The 18824-nt window shown below is 42.4% G+C and overlaps 1 pseudogene; it reads right to left on the minus strand.

Annotated features, from left to right (window-relative positions):
* Positions 1-14392: 14392 nt before the first annotated feature.
* On the minus strand, positions 14393-16133 carry LOC118394114 (spindlin-W-like; annotated as a pseudogene).
* Positions 16134-18824: the final 2691 nt, after the last annotated feature.

The following is an 18824-nucleotide window of genomic DNA, read 5'->3' on the forward strand; positions in this document are numbered from 1 at the left end:
TTTGTCATCACATTTCAAGGAGTCCGTTTTGTGGTCAGTAGCGAACAAGGCTGCTTCACTAAGCTAGACTGACCTGACCTTTTATGAACTGACAGCTTCCCTTGGCACCAGGCAGTTGAGGTGGGTGTTGTGTGGCGAGTGCATAGTCTGTTAAGCTCCAGCATAGCCGTGCCGTACCGGCCCTTGTGCTGAAACAGAGGGCCAAACAGGTTGACTGCTGGAGCTGAGTGAACAAAGGAAAAGTGACTTCAGAAAGTACATAAAATGGAGCACACAAAGGATGAACAAAGTGATACCCTGTTGGAAGGGGAAGAATCTTTGTGTCCATTTCAGACAATGGCCACGGATACTGGGTGACACCGCTACTAGATAGAAAAGCAGTACGGATGCAAGTGGACACTGGAGCAGCCATATCTTTTCTGTATACAAGGAGAAACTACATCACTGCCCACAAAGAGGAAGCTGAGAACATACACCAGTGAGATTGTTCCAATGAGAGGAAGTGTGATTGTTAGAGTGACCATGAAACCAGACAGCAAGCTAGACCTGACCCATACGCCATAAAACCAAAAGTTGAAACTGAGCTAAACAGACTAGTCGAGAGTGGAGTATTGGACCTAGTGAATGGGTTACACCTGTCGTTCCAGTCATAAAAAAAGATGGATCACTCAGACTGTAGTGATTTCAAAGTCACCATTAACCCAGTCTTGACTGCTGAGAAATATCCACTACCCTGCATTGACGACCTCTTTTCTGGTTTAGCTGGAGGACATAAATTCAGTAAGATAGGCCTGACATAAGTCTATCTCCAGATGCATGTGGACCAAGAGTCACAAGAACTGTTGACCATAGTGATTCACAAAGGACTGTACAGGTTCCTTTTGGAATCACCTTAGCTCTGGCCTTGTTTCAGAGATGGATGTGGACCAGATAGTGAGCGGGCTCACCGAGGGTCCAATGTTACCTTGATCTAGTCATCACCGGCAAAGATGAGCAGGAGCACTTAAGAAACCTGAACGCTACACTACAGAGACTGGAGGAGTACGGACTGAGGGTCCGGAAGGACAAATGCAAGTGTTTCCGGGCTTCTGTTGAGTACCTGGGCCATGTCATCGACAGTTCGGGGCTCCGCAAGGCACCGTCAAGGGGGAAGGCCATTGCGGAAGCTCCATACCCACAGAACTTGAGTTATCTGAGATCATTCTTTGGATTACTGACGTACTGCGCAAAGTTTGCCGAACCTAGCTAGCATGTTAAAGCCACTGCATGAACTTTTGAACAAAACCAAACAGTGGAAATGGACAGACAAATGTGAGGCCTTCAATAAAGTGAAAACAGCCTTCGCTCAATCAGAGGCCCTAACCCACTTCAATCCCAACTTGCCATTACAGTTGGCATGTGATGCATGGCCTTATGGCAATGGTGCTGTTTCACACATCATGCCATCAGGTGAGCTGTTTTCGCATCACAGACCTTAAGTAAAGCTGAGAGCAATTATGCACAGATAGAGCGTGAAGCCCTCGCCATCGTGTTTGGAGTTAAAACATTTCATTTGTTTCTGTTTGGCCCGATGATTCACACTGCTGACAGACCACAGACCCCTCACCTCCATCTTTGGTCCCATTTTATTTTGTAAAGTGGTTTCTTGCATCAAACAACATTTTCAGTCACCTCGTCTGAAAGACAAGTATATAAACAGGTTAATGTCAAGCCCTGTTAATGTCAAGGCCTACATTGAACACGACACATTGGCTGCTTCTGTAGGCTGAACGATAGAACAGCTACAATATTTCCATGTTAAAATGTTATGGGATGAATTTTATACATTGTTTTTGATGGTAGGCAACTCTGGTAGGCTTACATTAAGATTAAATAGCCACAGTAGACTACTTGACCACTGTTAAAACAAACTTAAAGTGGTTATCAGTGTTCAGCCATCAGTGTTCACAGTTAATGTGTGCTGGAAGTTGCACAAAATTTTCACAACCTTCAAGTTTGCAGTTAGCATACCTGAAATTTGCTCAGTGATGAAAAAACATTTCTGGGAATATTGGTGATAACTCTCTTGTTTTTTGAAAGAAATACTTTCCCCAAAACCTTTTAAATTAAATGTTAACAGCAAAGTAGGCTTACCTAGCAGAAGTATATAATGAGTAAGTATATCATTTGTATCTATTATCTGCAAACGTTGCCATGAAATGAACAACAGCAGTACAGATCCATCACTAAGATGGCTCATTTAGATGGCACTTTCTTCTTCTTCTTCTCTAAGTTTTACTGGTGAATCGCAACCAACTGACAGGTCGTGACCAGCCTCACACTCATCTATTCTCACTATATTCTAACCCTGGATTTCTACAACCTCACTACTCCCATCACCCCCCACCCAAAATACCACCCACTCCCTATTCCCATCCAACCTCTTTGACCCTGTCATGCAAACTCTCCCTTTCTACATCATACAGTTAACAAAATAATAGTACATGTTCAACTATCTCCTCTCCATTACACATTCCAGTACCATGTTTCCCTATCAATTTCAAAGATGAATTAAATCCCGAATGCCTTAATCTCATCCTATACAACATAACCTCCCTTCTGTTCCCATTTAATGGCAGTATGTCCCTTACAGATTTCCTTGTACTATAAAAAGTCTGCCCTTACTACTTTCCTCCCATTGTCTCTGCCAGCAATCTTAACTAATTATTCCGAATGAGTTATTATTAATATCCATAATATTCTCTTTCACTGCCATTTTTGCTATTATCTACTATATAATTTCCATAAACACCTGTATGAGCCAAAATCCAACAGAACTGAATTTCAATACCATCCTTAGTCTTCCTATACTGTCAGTGTAGGATGACCTACCGTAATACCCTTCAGTATGCCAGGGCTATTTTAACTCTTCTAAGGGATAGTGGCATTTCCCCAGTATCTACTTGTAAAAGCCTCAACTGGTGTAGTTTTAAATGCACCATCGAAGTGCCTTCGCTTTTATAATAATAATAATATATGCCATTTAGCAGACGCTTTTATCCAAAGCGACTTACAGTCATGTGTGCATACATTCTACGTACAGCAATGATATACAGTGGAGAGAACAAGTATTTGATACACTGCCGATTTTGCAGGTTTTCCTACTTACAAAGCATGTAGAGGTCTGAAATTTTTATCATAGGTACACTTCAACTGTGAGAGACGGAATCTAAAACAAAAATCCAGAAAATCACATTGTATGATTTTTAAGTAATTCATTTGATTTTATTGCATGACATAAGTATTTGATCACCTACCAACCAGTAAGAAGTATGGCTCTCACAGACCTGTTGGTTCTTCTTTAAGAAGCCCTTCTGTTCTCCACTCATTACCTGTATTAACTGCACCTGTTTGAACTCGTTGCCTGTATAAAAGACACCTGTCCACACACTCAGTCAAACAGACTCCAACCTCTCCACAATGGCCAAGACCAGACTTTTAGACAAGTGGAAGATGTTTGAAATTATTTTCCTTCTGAGTTTCCTGCTAATACAGGATGTAGGTGGTGTTTCCTATTTCTAACACAGAGATGCATCAGCAGGATGAGGGCATCAATACATTTCTAGCCTTCTCTCTACACTATGTCACAGTAGTCAATCAAATTAGTTGTTGGGTTTGTACGTATGCACCATTCACATCAAGGGCAGGTATTCCATTAAGGGTTATTCCTTTTAACCAGAGTGAAATGTTAGGTATATGGAGAGATTATTGCCGATTATTGGTACTAATTTGGGTAAGAATGTTGAGTATCAACATGCGAGAGTACCTAGTTCTGCAGTACCTTCCTTCATTTGAGATTACCAATGACACTAATCAGCGACCACCTTACCTAGTTATTACACAAGCCCCTGTTGGGTGGTTATGTTTTAATAGGTCACTCTTTCGGAATTTGTGTCAACTGCACCAGGACGCGTTTGTCAAAGTAGGACAGAGAAAGTGTGATCAGACAACAGATCTATCTATCTGCCTGTGATGGTACTAAGGTTGCGGAATGTCTAATGTCTGTTTAATTGACTTTTGGTAATGGCACTATGACTACTTTTTATGCCAATACCTTTGGTAATATCATCAATAATGGTATGGTAGCTCCTAATGGGACTTACTTTATTGTGGATACTATGCCTGTTCCTGGTTACCAAAGTTGTGGCAAGGGTCGTGTATTAGGGTCGTGTTATTTGGAATATGTCGTATATCATGTAAAACATTCAGTGAATTATAAACATGTGATTACAGAAACGGAGAGATTCTTTGCAATTGCTTTTTCCATTTTATGGTATTTCTAAAATAGCACAGGAAGTTATTAATATGGTTAACTCTGGAAATCCTAGCTAATAGTACAGTTGAGAGTCTTGAGGGTGCTAAATATCTTGATTTTACAATCCAGATGATTTAGGCTTAATCATGTGGTTGCCTTCCACATTCGGTACATGGGGAAGTTTTTTGGTGGGTATGATACTTCCAATAGTGGGAGTTGTGGTTATTTTTCTCATCCTCATCCAGGTTAACAAGTGTGCTATTGCCCCAATGTTTGTCAGCTAAAAATCCGATGGCTACGTGACAGGGGATATCATTCGATTCATCAACCGCGTCCTTTTGGAGATGTCAGTGGTGTTCACAAGAATGTGGTGGGGATCATAAAGGTCTTCATGTCACGCCCTGATCTGTTTCACATGTCCTTGTGATTGTCTCCACCTCCCTCCTCCAGGTGTCACTTATTTTCCCCAGTGTATTTATCCCTGTGTTTCCTGTCTCTCTGTGCCAGTTCGTCTTGAATGTTTCCAAGTCAAGTGCCCGTTTTCAAGTGCCCGTTCAGGCACGTGCTACTTCCCTTCCCCTGCATCGTCCTTTTGATTGTGCCATTGACCTTCTACCAGGCACTACACCACCTCGGGGTCAGTTGTATTCTCTGTCCGGACCAGAGACAAGCTCTGGAGGAGTACATAGAGGAGTCTCTAGCCAATGGGGCCATCAGACATTCTGCATCTCCTGCCGGTGCAGGGATTTTGTTTGTAGAGAAGAAGGACAAAACCCTGTGCCCGTGCATTGACTACCGGGGACTTATTGATATCACTGTCAAAAATCGTTACCCCCCCTTCCTCTCCTCTCCTCAGCGTTTGAACCTCTCCAGGGGGCTACCATGTTTTCCAAGTTGGACCTTCGGAATGCCGACCACCTGGTTCGGAGATGCGAGGGGGATGAGTGGAAGACAGCCTTCAACACAGCCAGTGGACAATATGAGTACCAGGTCATGCCATTTGGACTCACCAGCGCCCCCGCTGTCTTCCAGGCTTTGGTCAATGATGTGCTTCGGGACATGCTAAACCGGTTTGTGTTCGTCTACCTGGATGACATCTTGTTTTTTTCCCGATCTGCACAAGAACATGTACTCCATGTCAGACGGGTCCTTCAGCGCCTCCTGGAAAACCAACTATTCATGAAAGCCGAGAAGTGTGAGTTCCACCGCTCTTCTATGACCTTTCTGGGATATGTCCTTGCAGAGGGTAATGTTCAGATGGATCTTGGAAAGGTGAAAGTAGTGGTGGATTGGCCTCAACCAATGTCCAGGGTGCAGTTGCAACGGTTTCTTGGGTTTGCAAACTTCTACTCCCGTTTCATTCAGGATTACAGCACCATGGAGGCCCCCCTCTCGGCACTCCCCTCTCCCAAGGTACCGTTCAAATTGTCTCCAGCTGTCGACAAAGCCTTTGTGGACCTAAAGCATCGGTTCACAACAGCACACATCCTCATCCATCTGAACCCCTCGCGTCAATTTGTGGTGGAAGTGGATGCTTCGGAAGTTGGAGTGGGGGCCATCCTGTTCCAGCGATCTGCCCAGGACCAGAAGCTTCACCCCTGTGCCTTCCTGTCCCATCGTCTCAATCCTGCTGAGAGGAACTACGATGTTGGCAACCGAGAACTCCTGGCAGTGAAGATGGTGTTGGAGGAGTGGAGGCACTGTCTGGAAGGAGCAGAACAGCCATTCCTGGTCTGAACCGACCATAAAGCTTGGAATATCTCCGTTCAGCCAAGCGCCTTAACTCAAGGCAGGCCCTCCTGTTTACCAGATTCAACTTTACCACTTCCTACCGTCCTTGATCTAAAAATGTGAAGCCTGATGCTCTCTCCCACCTGTACAGTTCCTCTGCCACACCCTCGACTTCCGAAACCATTCTCCCTACCTCATGCCTTGCTGCCACTGTGGATTGGGGTATTGAGAACCTGGTTCTCACAACAAATGATTTACTTAAAAGTCATACAATGTGATTTTCTCGATTTTTGTTTTAGATTCCGTCTGTCACAGTTGAAGTGTACCTATGATAAAAATTACAGACCTCTACATGCTTTGTAAGTAGGAAAACCTGAAAAATCGGCAATGTGTCAAATACTTGTTCTCCCCACTGTACGTTACTTTAACCCACTAATTAAGAGACTCAGGAAAAAATACAGGAATTTATATATGAAATCCAGTCTTTATGAAAATCCGCTTGGAATAGCAGGCCTTGCTTCTTAGATATTTCATGTTGTTCTATTTTTTCTAGTAGTTGTCATATATTGCCTCCAATGTATCAACCATGTAAAAACACTGCCCAGGTATTCGGCCCGAGGATGAAATGAATGACGGTACAGACTAGGCCCGAGTCTTTCGTCCCAAATCTGGCAGCCTTAACTGAGCCAAAGCTAACATTTTAGGGACAGAAACGACCCAGCAATGGCCCAAATCTACTCCATTCAAGCCTCCTCCCCCACATCACAAATTTGAAATATTTCCATTTGTTCGTTCTTGATCTCGGTGAGCCTTTCCTGTGGGCCACTTGTACAAGCTCTGATTTTCCACCAGAGGTCACAATGTCCTTCTTAGTTGTCTGGTCTCCACTGGGCTGTTTCCTAAGAACAGCTATTTAGCTGTAACCGTGATTGTCTGAGACTGGAGTTTCCTTCTCCTCTTCCTCTAGTAGATGGTCAAAGTTCCAAACTTAACATGCGCAGCTGCAGACTGGCGGTGTCCTGGTCTGGTAAGTTAATTTTCTTCACCTCGTGTTGAGAGTTTGAGTTTCTAACCATTTCACATATGGACCACGGTCTCACGTCTTTCTGGTCTGATATGTTAATTCTTAGCCTGTCCTTTTAAGCACGAAGCTTTAGCCTGGCCAAAGGGGACGGCTTCGTCCGTCTGACACATCCTTCTGGCCTCATTCGGGGTGTGGCTACTTAATGTGCAAAGTTATCTCTTATGACTCCTAAAATCACATTCCTGTATTAACAAAAAAAATGTAATCCATTTTCATATCACATAGACAACGTATTGGATGGAAACTTGACAGATAAAGGGGGTAAACTTCCTAAGTTACAGTATTTGGTTCATACAGTTTTTAATAACATCACAAAATGAAAAGCATTAGTTTTCCACATCTACCCATTGACCATTTGTCACGCCCTGACCTTGGAGAGCTTTTTATGTCTCTATTTTGGTTTGGTCAGGGTGTGATTTGGGTGGGCATTCTGCTATTTTTGTCTATGTTATTTTCTTGTATTTCTTTGTTTTGGCCGGGTATGTTTCTAAATCAGGGACAGCTGTCTATCGACGGAACCATACTTGGGTAGCTTTTTCCCCCAAAATTTTTTGTGGGTAGTTATTTTCTGTTTAGTGTTTTCTGCACCTGACAGGACTGTTTCGGTTTCATTTATTTCTTTTTGTTATTTTGTTATAGTGTTAAGTTACAATAAAAAGGCATGAACACTTACCACGCTGCGCTTTGGTCCGATTCCTCTTCTTCAGACGATGACTCCCGTGAAACCATTTCCCACATTCGGATGTTTGTTTTTGGCTTGTAAAAGTCTGCGAACAACGACATTCCTTTAGTTCATACCAGAGACACAGAGACTCCTCTGCTGTATAAAATTCACGACCGCTGTGCGGAGGTGTGAAAAAGTGGCCAAGCCCTCCCCCACTCCTTCTTCTGTGGGTGAGAGAGGGCCTGGTTATTTGTCAATCATTGCCAAGCTGATCTGATCCTCACGTGTAGTCATGACAGTAATACTATTATATTAAATGTAGTAATATTGCAGCTATCAAGAGAACTATGAACAACATAAACATAAAAAATACATTTCATTTTAAAACTTGTATTTAAATAGATGAAATTGACTTTGTGTGGCTACCATCCCTCACCAGGTATTATGTATGTACAGTAGCATCTACAATTGAAGTCAGAAGTTTACAGGTTGGAATCATTAACTCGTTTTCAACCACTCCCCAAATTTCTTGTTAACAAACTCCTCCTTCCGGTGCCGACAGAGATGGCCGCCTCGCTTCGCGTTCCTAGGAAACTATCCATTTTTTTTATTTTTTTTATGTATTATTTCTTACATTGGTACCCCAGGTCATCTTAGGTTTCATTACATACAGTCGAGAAGAACTACTGAACATAAGAGCAGCGTCAACTCACCATCAGTACGACCAAGAATATGACTTTTGCGAAGCGGACCCTGTGTTCTGCCTTTCACCCAGGACAACGGAATGGATCCCAGCCGGCGACCCCAAAAAACGACTTCGAAAAAGGGGAAAACGAAGCGGTCTTTTGGTCAGACTCCGGAGACGGGCACATCGTGCACCACTCCCTAGCATTCTCCTCGCCAATGTCCAGTCTCTTGACAACAAGGTTGATGAAATCCGAGCAAGGGTAGCATTCCAGAGGGACATCAGAGACTGTAACGTTCATTGCTTCACGGAAACATGGCTCACTGGAGAGACGCTATTAGAGACGGTGCAGCCAGCTGGTTTCTCCACGCATCGCGCCGACAGAAACAAATATCTTTCTGGTAAGAAGAGGGGCGGGGGCGTATGCTTTATGGTTAACGTGATGTGGTGTGGCCAAAACAACATACAGGAACTCAAGTCCTTCTGTTCACCTGATTTAGAATTCCTCACAATCAAATGTAGACCGCATTATCTACCAAGGGAATTCTCTTCGATTATAATCACAGCCGTATATATTCCCCCCCAAGCAGACACATCGATGGCTCTGAACAAACTTTATTTGAATCTTTGCAAACTGGAATACATATATCCAGAGGCTGCATTCATTGTAGCTGGGGATTTTAACAAGGCTAATCTGAAAACAAGACTCCCTAAATTTTATATCGATTGCGCAACCAGGGCTGGAAAAACCTTGGATCATTGCTATTCCAACTTCCGCGACGCATATAAGGCCCTGCCCCGCCCTCCTTTCGGAAAAGCTGACCACGACTCCATTGTGTTGATCCCTGCCTACAGACAGAAACTAAAACAAGAAGCTCCCGCGCTGAGGTCTGTTCAACGCTGGTCCGACCAATCTGATTCCACACTCCAAGACTGCTTCCATCACGTGGACTGGGATATGTTCCGTGTTGCGTCAGACGACAACATTGACGAATACGCTGATTCGGTGTGCGAGTTCATTAGAACATGCTTTGAGGATGTCGTTCCCATAGCAACGATTAAAACATTCCCAAACCAGAAACCGTGGATTGATGGCAGCATTCGCGTGAAACTGAAAGCGCGAACCACTGCTTTTAATCAGGGCAAGGTGACTGGAAACATGACCGAATACAAACAGTGTAACTATTCCCTCCGCAAGGCAATCAAACAAGCTAAGCGTCAGTATAGAGACAAAGTAGAATCTCAATTCAACGGCTCAGACACAAGAGGTATGTGGCAGGGTCTACAGTCAATCACGGATTACAAAAAGAAAACCAGCACCGTCACGGACCAGGATGTCTTGCTCCCAGGCAGACTAAATAACTTTTTTGCCTGCTTTGAGGACAATACAGTGCCACTGACACTGCCCGCAACTAAAACATGCGGACTCTCCTTCACTGCAGCCGCTGCAGGCCCAAACGGCATCCCCAGCCGCGCCCTCAGGGCATGCGCAGACCAGCTGGCTGGTGTGTTTACGCACATATTCAATCAATCCCTATCCCAGTCTGTTGCTTCAAGAGGGCCACCATTGTTCCTGTTTCCAAGAATGCTAAGGTAACTGAATAAATATCCAATAAATGTCGTTCCACTTCATGATTGTGTCCCACTTGTCGTTGATTCTTCAGAAAAAAATACAGTTTTATATCTTTATGTTTGAAGCCTGAAATGTGGCAAAAGGTCGCAAAGTTCAAGGGGGCCGAATACTTTCGCAAGGCACTGTATATCCACAGTAAAATGAGTTATATAGCGAGTTCTATATGACCTGAAAGGCCGCTCAGCAAGGAAGGAACCACTGCTCCAAAACCGCCATAAAAAAAGCCAGACTATGGTTTGCAACTGCACACGAGGACAAAGATTGTACTTTTTCGGAGAAATGTCCGCTTGTCTGATGAAACAAAAATAGAACTGTTTGGCCATAATGACCATCGTTATTTTTTAAGGAAAAAGGGGGAGGCTTGCAAGCCGAAGAACACCATCCCAACCGTGAAGCACAGGGGTGGCAGCAGCATGTTGTGGGGGTGCTTTTCTGCAGGAGGGATTGCTGCACTTCACAAAATAGATGTCATCATGAAGGAGGAAAATTATTTTTAAAAAAAATAAAATAAAAATTATGTGGATATTTTGAAGCAACATCTTAAGACATCAGTCAGGAAGTTAAAGCTTGGTCACAAATGGGTCAAATGGACAATGACCCCAAGCATACTTCCAAAATGGCTTAAGGATAATAAAGTCAAGGTGTTGGAGTGGCCATCAAAAGCCCTAACCTCAATCCTATAGAAGATTTGTGGGCAGAACTGAAAAAGTGTGTGCGAGCAAGGAGGCCTTACAAACCTGACTCAGTTATACCAGCTCTGTCAGGAGAAATTGGCCAGAATTCACCCAACTTATTATCGGAATCTTGTGGAAGGCTACCCGAAACGTTTGACCCAAGTTAAACAATTTAAAGCCAATGCTACCAAATACACTCCATTGGTATTTAAACTTCTGACCCACTGGAAATGTGATGAAAGAAATTAAAGTTGAAATAAATCATTCTCTCCGCTATTATTCTGACCTTTCACATTCTTAAAATAAAGTGGTGATTCTAACTGACTTAAACTTGACCCCAAAAAAACATATGGGTCAGATGGTTTAGACCCTTTCTTCTTGAAGGTTGCTGCCCCTATCACTGCCAAGCCTGTCTCTGAACTTTTTAACCTGTCTCTCCTCTCTGGGGAGGTGCCCATTGTTTGGAAGGCATCCGCAGTGTGTATTTTATTTAAAGGGGGAGATCAAGCTGATCCTAACTGTTATAGGCCAATTTCTATTTTGCCCTATTTATCAAATGTGTTAGAAAACTTCAATAATCAACTGACTGGCTTCCTTGATGTCTATAGCATTCTCTCGGGTATGCAATCTGGTTTCCGCTCAGGTTATGGATGTGTCACCACAACCTTAAAGGTCCTAAAGGATGTCACCATTGCCCTTGATTCTAAGCAATGTTGTGCTGCTATTTTTATTGACTTGGCCAAAGCTTTTGATACAGTAGAACGTTCCATTCTTGTGGGCCGGCTAAAGAGTATTGGTGTCTTTGAGGGGTCTTTGGCCTGGTTTGCTAACTAACTCTCTCAAAGAGTGGAGTGTATAAAGTCTGAACATCTGCTGTCTTAGCCACTGCCTGTCACCAAGGGAGTTCCTCAAGGCTCGATCCTAGGTCCCACGCTCTTCTCAATTTACATCAACAACATAGCTCAAGCAGTAAGAAGCTCTCTCATCCATTTATATGCAGATGATACAGTCTTATACTCAGCTGGCCCTTCCCCGGATGTTGAGTTAAACGCTCTACAACAAGGCTTTCTTAGTGTCCAACAAGCTTTCTCTGCCCTTAACCTTGTTCTGAACACCTCCAAAACAAAGGTCATGTGGTTGGTAAGAAGACTGCCCCTTTTCCCACTGGTGTGATTACTACCTCTGAGGGTTTAGAGCTTGACGTAGTGACCTCATACAAGTACTTGGGAGTATGGCTAGATGATACACTGTCCTTCTCTCAACACATATCAAAGCTGCAGGCTAAGGTTGAATCTAGACCTGGTTTCCTCTATTGTAATCGCTCCTCTTTCACCCCAGCTGCCAAACTAACCCTGATTCAGATGACCATCCTTCCAATGCTAGACTACGGAGATGTAATTTATAGATCGGCAGGTAAGGGTGCTCTCGAGCAGCTAGATGGTCTTTACCATTCAGCCATCAGATTTGCCACCAATGCTCCTTATAGGACACATCACTGCACTCTATACTCCTCTCTAAACTAGTAATCTCTGTATACCCGTCACAAGACCCACTGGTTGATGCTTGTTTATAAAACCCTCTTAGGCCTCACTCCCCCATATCTGAGATACCTACTTCAGCCCTCATCCTCCACATACAATACCCGTTCTGCGAGTCACATTCTGTTAAAGTTCCCCAAAACCCACACATCCCTGGGTCATTCGTCTTTTCAGTTCGCTGCAGCTAACGACTGTAACAACCTGCAAGAAACACTCAAACTGGACAGTTTTATCTCTATCTCTTCATTCATAGACTCAATCATGGACACTCTTACTGACAATTGCTTTGCCTGATGTGGTGTTGTTTCTACTACCTTACACTTTGTGCTGTTGCCTGTACCAAATAATGTTTGCACCATGTTTTGTGCTGCTACCATGTCATGTTGCTACCATGTTGTTGTCATGTTGTGTTGCTACCATGCTGTGTTTTCATGTGTTGCTGCCATGCTATGTTGTTGTCTTAGGTCTGTCTTTATGTAGTGTTGTCTCTCTTGTCGTGATATGTGTTTTGTCTTATATATAATTTTTTTTATCCAATTACCCGTCCCCGCAGGAGGCCTTTTGCTTTTTGGTAGGCCGTCATTGTAAATAAGAATTTGTTCTTAACTGACTTAGTTAAATAAAGTTTCAATAAATAAATGACTTGAAATAGATAAGATGGTGGCGTACACTTTTGGATTACTTCATGGGGCAAAAAAGTATTTATTTTAATAACGGAGCATTTTCTAAATTCAAACAGATCCCCTGCAACTGGACATGGACATTTTGAGACATTTCCATGAATCAATGTAGAAAATTCTCTGTTCTACACCAAAGAGTACCTATCTATCAAGGCACCAGTCAAGACCCAGGAGGCAGATGGTTGGAGTCTTACAATGTTTAATAATCCAAAGGGGTAGGCAAGAGAATGGTCGTGGACAGGCAAAGGGTCAAAACCAAATCAGAGTCCAGGAGGTAAAGAGTGGCTGACAAGCTCGTGGTCAAGGCAGGCAGAATGGTCAGGCAGGCAGGTACAGAGTCCAGAAACAGGCAAGGGTCAAAACCAGCAGGACTAGAAAAAGGAGAATGGCGAAAACATGCTGGTTGACTTGACTAAACATACAAGATGAACTGGCACCGAGAGACAGGAAACACAGGGATAAATACACTGGGGAAAATAAGCCACACCTGGAGGGGGTGGAGACAATCACAGGAACAGGTGAAACAGATCAGGGTGTGACACCTATCCTGTAAATCCCAGTAATGGATACCAAAAATCGTTGGTTGAATCACATTATCTGTTGTAACAGTCTGTAGCTACAGATCTCTCCACTGAGACACACTGAACACAGATTTTGTTTTGTATGTTACTTTTACCATATAAGATTTTTGTTGAATACACAGTTCTCTTTTTGATTTAGCATTAAGTGTTGTACACTGGCCTATATTTTAGATGTTGACAAATACACATTTCTTGGATATATCTGAATGTCTAACATCTGTCTGGTGCTACAGAGCACTGTACAGCTTATATAAATATATTCTGTGAATCCATAAAGGCAGACTCATTTTGAGGTTTGATCAAAGATACTTTACTTCATGGTCCTTTATCCGGCTTCGGTACACTGGAAATGGTGTTTGGCATGGTGGGCTATGGAAACAGAGTGCTTGTGGCGGACAATTAGGGCCATTGGGAGCTGCTTTGAGAGGAAAGATATGTCAACAAAGTGAATTGAATGGGATGGGGGCTGCAGAAGTTGTGAAAAGTCTGTAAAAAACAGTTCTTACACAATATGTATTGTTACGTATGAGAGATTGAGGAGAAATGGGACCTTTTCATCGTTCTCATACACAACAATACATACGGTCTCTAAGCACAACCAAAACCCCCTTCCTCATCTCAAAGAATTATCTGTAAACCTCCCCAAGCCCATTGACTTTGACAGATCGTTCTTCTCAATAGTAGCAGGGGATTTTTGTAGCCGTTTCTTTGTATTGTGTTTTGAGAATCTGCAGAGAGAAGAATGAAGTGGTTGTGTCATTAATGCTATAGTCTTGATTTTATATCTTTCAGTGTCCATTGCAGTTTTTGTCCCACAATCTTCTTGTTCTACATAAGGTGTGTCCCCTCCCGCATGCGTGTGCAACCAAAATGCTGCCTCTTTGGGGCATTTTTCAGCAGGGCCTGTGGAAGGACACCAGATAACCTGAGTTTTACAGGGGGGGTAGACTAAATTGATGACATGTTCTGGAAGGTACTCTGTAGTCCTCAGGCTACATCGAACTAGCTGTAATCCCATAATACAAACACAAACCCATACAAACACTACCAAATTCATGTGTATACCATGCTTACTGTAAATCTCAGCCGTCAGCTTGTAAATAGTGTAAATGTTTTTGCCAATTTACCTTCACCTTGATTAGGTACCAGCTACAGTAACAGTCAAAAGTTTGGACGCACCTACTTATTAATGGGTTTTCCAAACGTTTGACTGGTACTGTACAACAAAACACACAACAATACACAATTTAATCCCCCCACTATTTGTATTGATCTCTATTAGACTGGCTAGCTTAGCACACCTAACATGGACATTTCAATATTGTCAGCTTGCTGTTAGATAGTTAGCATCACTAAATTGGCAGCAAGATTGCGAGCCAGCTGAGAACCAACTAACCAACCATAGACAATTTATACACATTCATCATTCCTACCAACACACAGAGAGTGAGTTAGCTAAATCAACTATTCTATTTTTATTAGCATTCCAGACATGGGTGGAATAGATGGCTACCAGATTGAGTTCATCTGATTTAACGTTAGTCGAAAACGAACAGACAAACATGTTTACTCTGCTGAATGTAGCTACCAGTCTAGTAGTGACTACCATGGCACAGGTGAAATTGATTGACAGTGTGTATCCAAAAGATAGATAGATATATGATTTAGCTGATAGCTTTCAGAGTTCAATACAGGACGGTAACGTTTGATAAAGTAGCTAATTTAACTAGTCCAGCTAACGTTACGTTTCCTCTAATCAACAATCTTCCATTTTGTTGTGCAGGGAGAAAACAATGGTATCACAGCACTTCTAAGCTGTCATCTAAATGGATTCCCTATCCATTCAGCCTGAAAATCCCTTTGATAATATTTGGTCACCGTAAGCATCATTCTTGATAGCCACAAACCACTGGCAGCATCAGTGTAAATCTCTGGTTGGTAGAACGGTGAAAGATTTCTAATTTTCTTGCTTGTTTGTAATGAGCACAGACAGACAGAACCACACACGGGCATGATGACAAACTTGAGTGAAAAACAAACAATTTTTTCCCCCAGATGTCCACATGTAGCAGGCGTTTGTGTTGTGCTTCAGCTAGGATGCGGAGGTCTTCGTCCTTATAGTCATCCCAGAGCTGGTACATGTAGAGCACAGGGTCCTTTTCATATGTGATGGGCCATCTTGATATGTGACAGGCATCATGGGCCATCTTGATCTTGTTGTTGACAACTTTCACTGTTAACCTATAGGTTGGACACTCGCTCATCATTGAACAACTAGATGCCATAGACGCAGTGGAAGCTGTCGTATTTGACCATGTAGAGGGAGGTGTTGACGATGCCGTTACACTTGGTCAGGTTGCCCTTTCCCTCCTGTTGTGCTCAATCAGCAGGCCCAGCAGGTTTTTAAGGTCCGAGGTCGATGACAGAGACAAATAAACTCTCACTCAGCCTCTTGGACGTAATTTCCATGAATTCACACAATCCCAGGTAGCCTAGTTTCCAGTGAGTAGACCACTTGCATTGTTACCTTGTAGTCCTACCAACAAACAATGTCACCCTCTCCTTCCATAACCTCTTTCAACTGCTGCCAGTGCAATTAGCTTTGAAATCATGTTGCACATGTCGTGACATGACTATCATTGATGTGATGACATGCTATTTATAGAATAATTACCTAACGTTTATTTATTACCCAATTAAATTAATCATGTAACAATTAAATAATTAGGAATCTGGGCACCACGGGAAAAGTTTGTTGAAGGAGTTACTGTTTCCCAAATTAACTCAAGAATATATCAGAATATATCGATATTATTACAGTCAATAATTTATAATTTCCTCATATCAGTCTCATTCTGAACATTGTAGACTCCATAAATCTGCACAAACCGGGGTCTCATTGATCATTCAGTACCACACAAATTGATTTGATTATTTATTTGCTAACAAGCTCAATTATAACATAAGATACACATACACACACAGTATAGGTTATTGATTAGAAACCTATATTTACAACAGGTCCCTACAACAGGTCCCCAACACAATATGACACGTTTTACACAAGATGGAGATTTAAAGCGAGGTAGAGCAAGAGAGAAAGAGAAACAACACTTGGATACATTTATAAACTACACTTAGTTTATCCCTAATACCTTGCCCCGAACTGCCGCTCTTCTGGGTAAGAAGGTGTCCGCCTCCTTCGGGTGGCCGCCTCCTTCGTTCTCAGGTGTAAGTCTCTAATTGTCCACAAGTTGTCACAATGTCCTTTCTCTTAGTTGTCTGTTTCCTTGTAGTTGTTCTGGAAGAGTGGTCTTCTGAGGATGGCTAATCAGCCATGTAGATTATCCCAGCATGGGGATGAAAGCAGTGTAGACGAACAATAACTTGAAAAGAATAACCTGATGGTCCTGCTTGTGTTGTCTTATTAAGGGTCAAAAATGTTCCGCCACTATGTTTCACAGCAGAGAAAACCCCCTAAATTATATTTTTTTCAACTTGAAATTGGACTTTTCCCAGTGACCCCAACATTAGAAAAAGTTCAACATTGCCTTTGCTCATATTATTCATGAAAGCTGTACACCACCAGGGTACAAAGATTTTTGACCCAGCAGCAATAAAATAATTTACACACCACAAAAACCACAAAGACACACACACACACACACACACACACACACACACACACACACACACACACACACACACACACACACACACACACACACACACACACACACACACACACACACACACACACAATGAGAAATTGAGATTGTGTGCTACTGATTGAACTCAGACAAAACTAAAAATCTCTTATACATGTGCAGCATCTCCACTTCATGACCCTACTCATGACTCAAGTTCACAGACAAAATACAAACAATTTCAGACAAAATTAACATTTCTTGAAAGCATTTTTTACTAATGGGGAATGCAGTCAGGGGCTATAAAGGTGATGCAGATGACAGTCCCCCAAGTTCTCTCTTTGCTGAAGCCATGAGTGCACGTTTCAGTGCCCAACAGGTCGCAGATCTGTTTTTTTCAGATGTCCAGGAGGAACAAGAGAACAATGATTTAGAAGGGAAGGAGGTATCTGAAGAAGAAGATGGAGAAGAATACAACCCAGAGCACGATGCATCATCTTCAGATGAAGAAGAAATCCCTCAAGCTGAAAGAGAGACATTTTTGTCAAAGAACAGCAAAATAACATGCTCTTGTCACCATATGACAACCAGGACAGGATGGCAGCACATGTCATAAGGATGACCCCAGGGCCCACAAGACATGCAGTTGCCCATGCCCAGGACATCGCCTCAACATTCTACATGTTCATCACACCAGCCATCAAAAAAATCATCCTGGAGATGACTGGAAAAGGATGGATGAGATTGACCTGCGTTCCTACAGTGGTTCCTCCTTTAAAAGTTACGAGCTTACATCTCAGACTTAGAGGTACCCAGCGTCACGGCTTCATTGCTCCAGACCATCACAATAGGGGTTAGAGCACTAATTATGCATTTGGGTCCCAAGGTTTTTATTTGACCAATCATATCGAGTGGTTCCAATGATGAATTTTACACGATCCACCCGTCCCTGGTGACTTTCTTCAGCAAAGATGGCTGACAAAACATTACGGGGGAAGCAAATTTAAGTAATTATAACATCATAACGAGTCAATTTAAAAATGTACAATTGAGAGGAATATATTAGTTAATGTAGAGACAAAAGATTGTGCATATTTTTTTGTCATGAAGTTAATTTACGAAAATCGCTATTTAGCTGACTAGCTAACATGAGCCAGCTAGCTAAATGGTGTAAAGACATGAGTATGACATTGTAATTCATGTAGTTTGTTTTAGGGACTCCTGAGAAAACCAGCAAACCAGGCTGTCGTCTTGGGAAACAGTGGATGTAAAGAATCTAGCTAGCTAAAGCATTTACTGCAAATTGAATGTACGATTGTGTAAGCTTGCCTTGCAATGCAGCTGAAGTAACATAGCTTGCTAACTATTTACTTGCTTAGTGTGTAGTGGAGGATAAAACAACTGTATGCCTATGGATGTGTAGCTAGCTACAGTATATAGCCGATCTGTGTATGGACCCTAAAACGTTTGGTATGAATGTTAGTTCAGAACCTATGAACCTCAGCTATCATAGTTGTTGTATCAACTTCAAGTCTGAATGGCATTAATTATGCCTATGGATTGAGTAGAATATAATAACTTTGTGCCAAGGATGCAAGTCCTATATACATGTA

The sequence above is a fragment of the Oncorhynchus keta genome, chromosome 14 (assembly GCF_023373465.1).
Source record: "Oncorhynchus keta strain PuntledgeMale-10-30-2019 chromosome 14, Oket_V2, whole genome shotgun sequence".
Taxonomy (NCBI): Eukaryota; Metazoa; Chordata; class Actinopteri; order Salmoniformes; family Salmonidae; genus Oncorhynchus; species Oncorhynchus keta.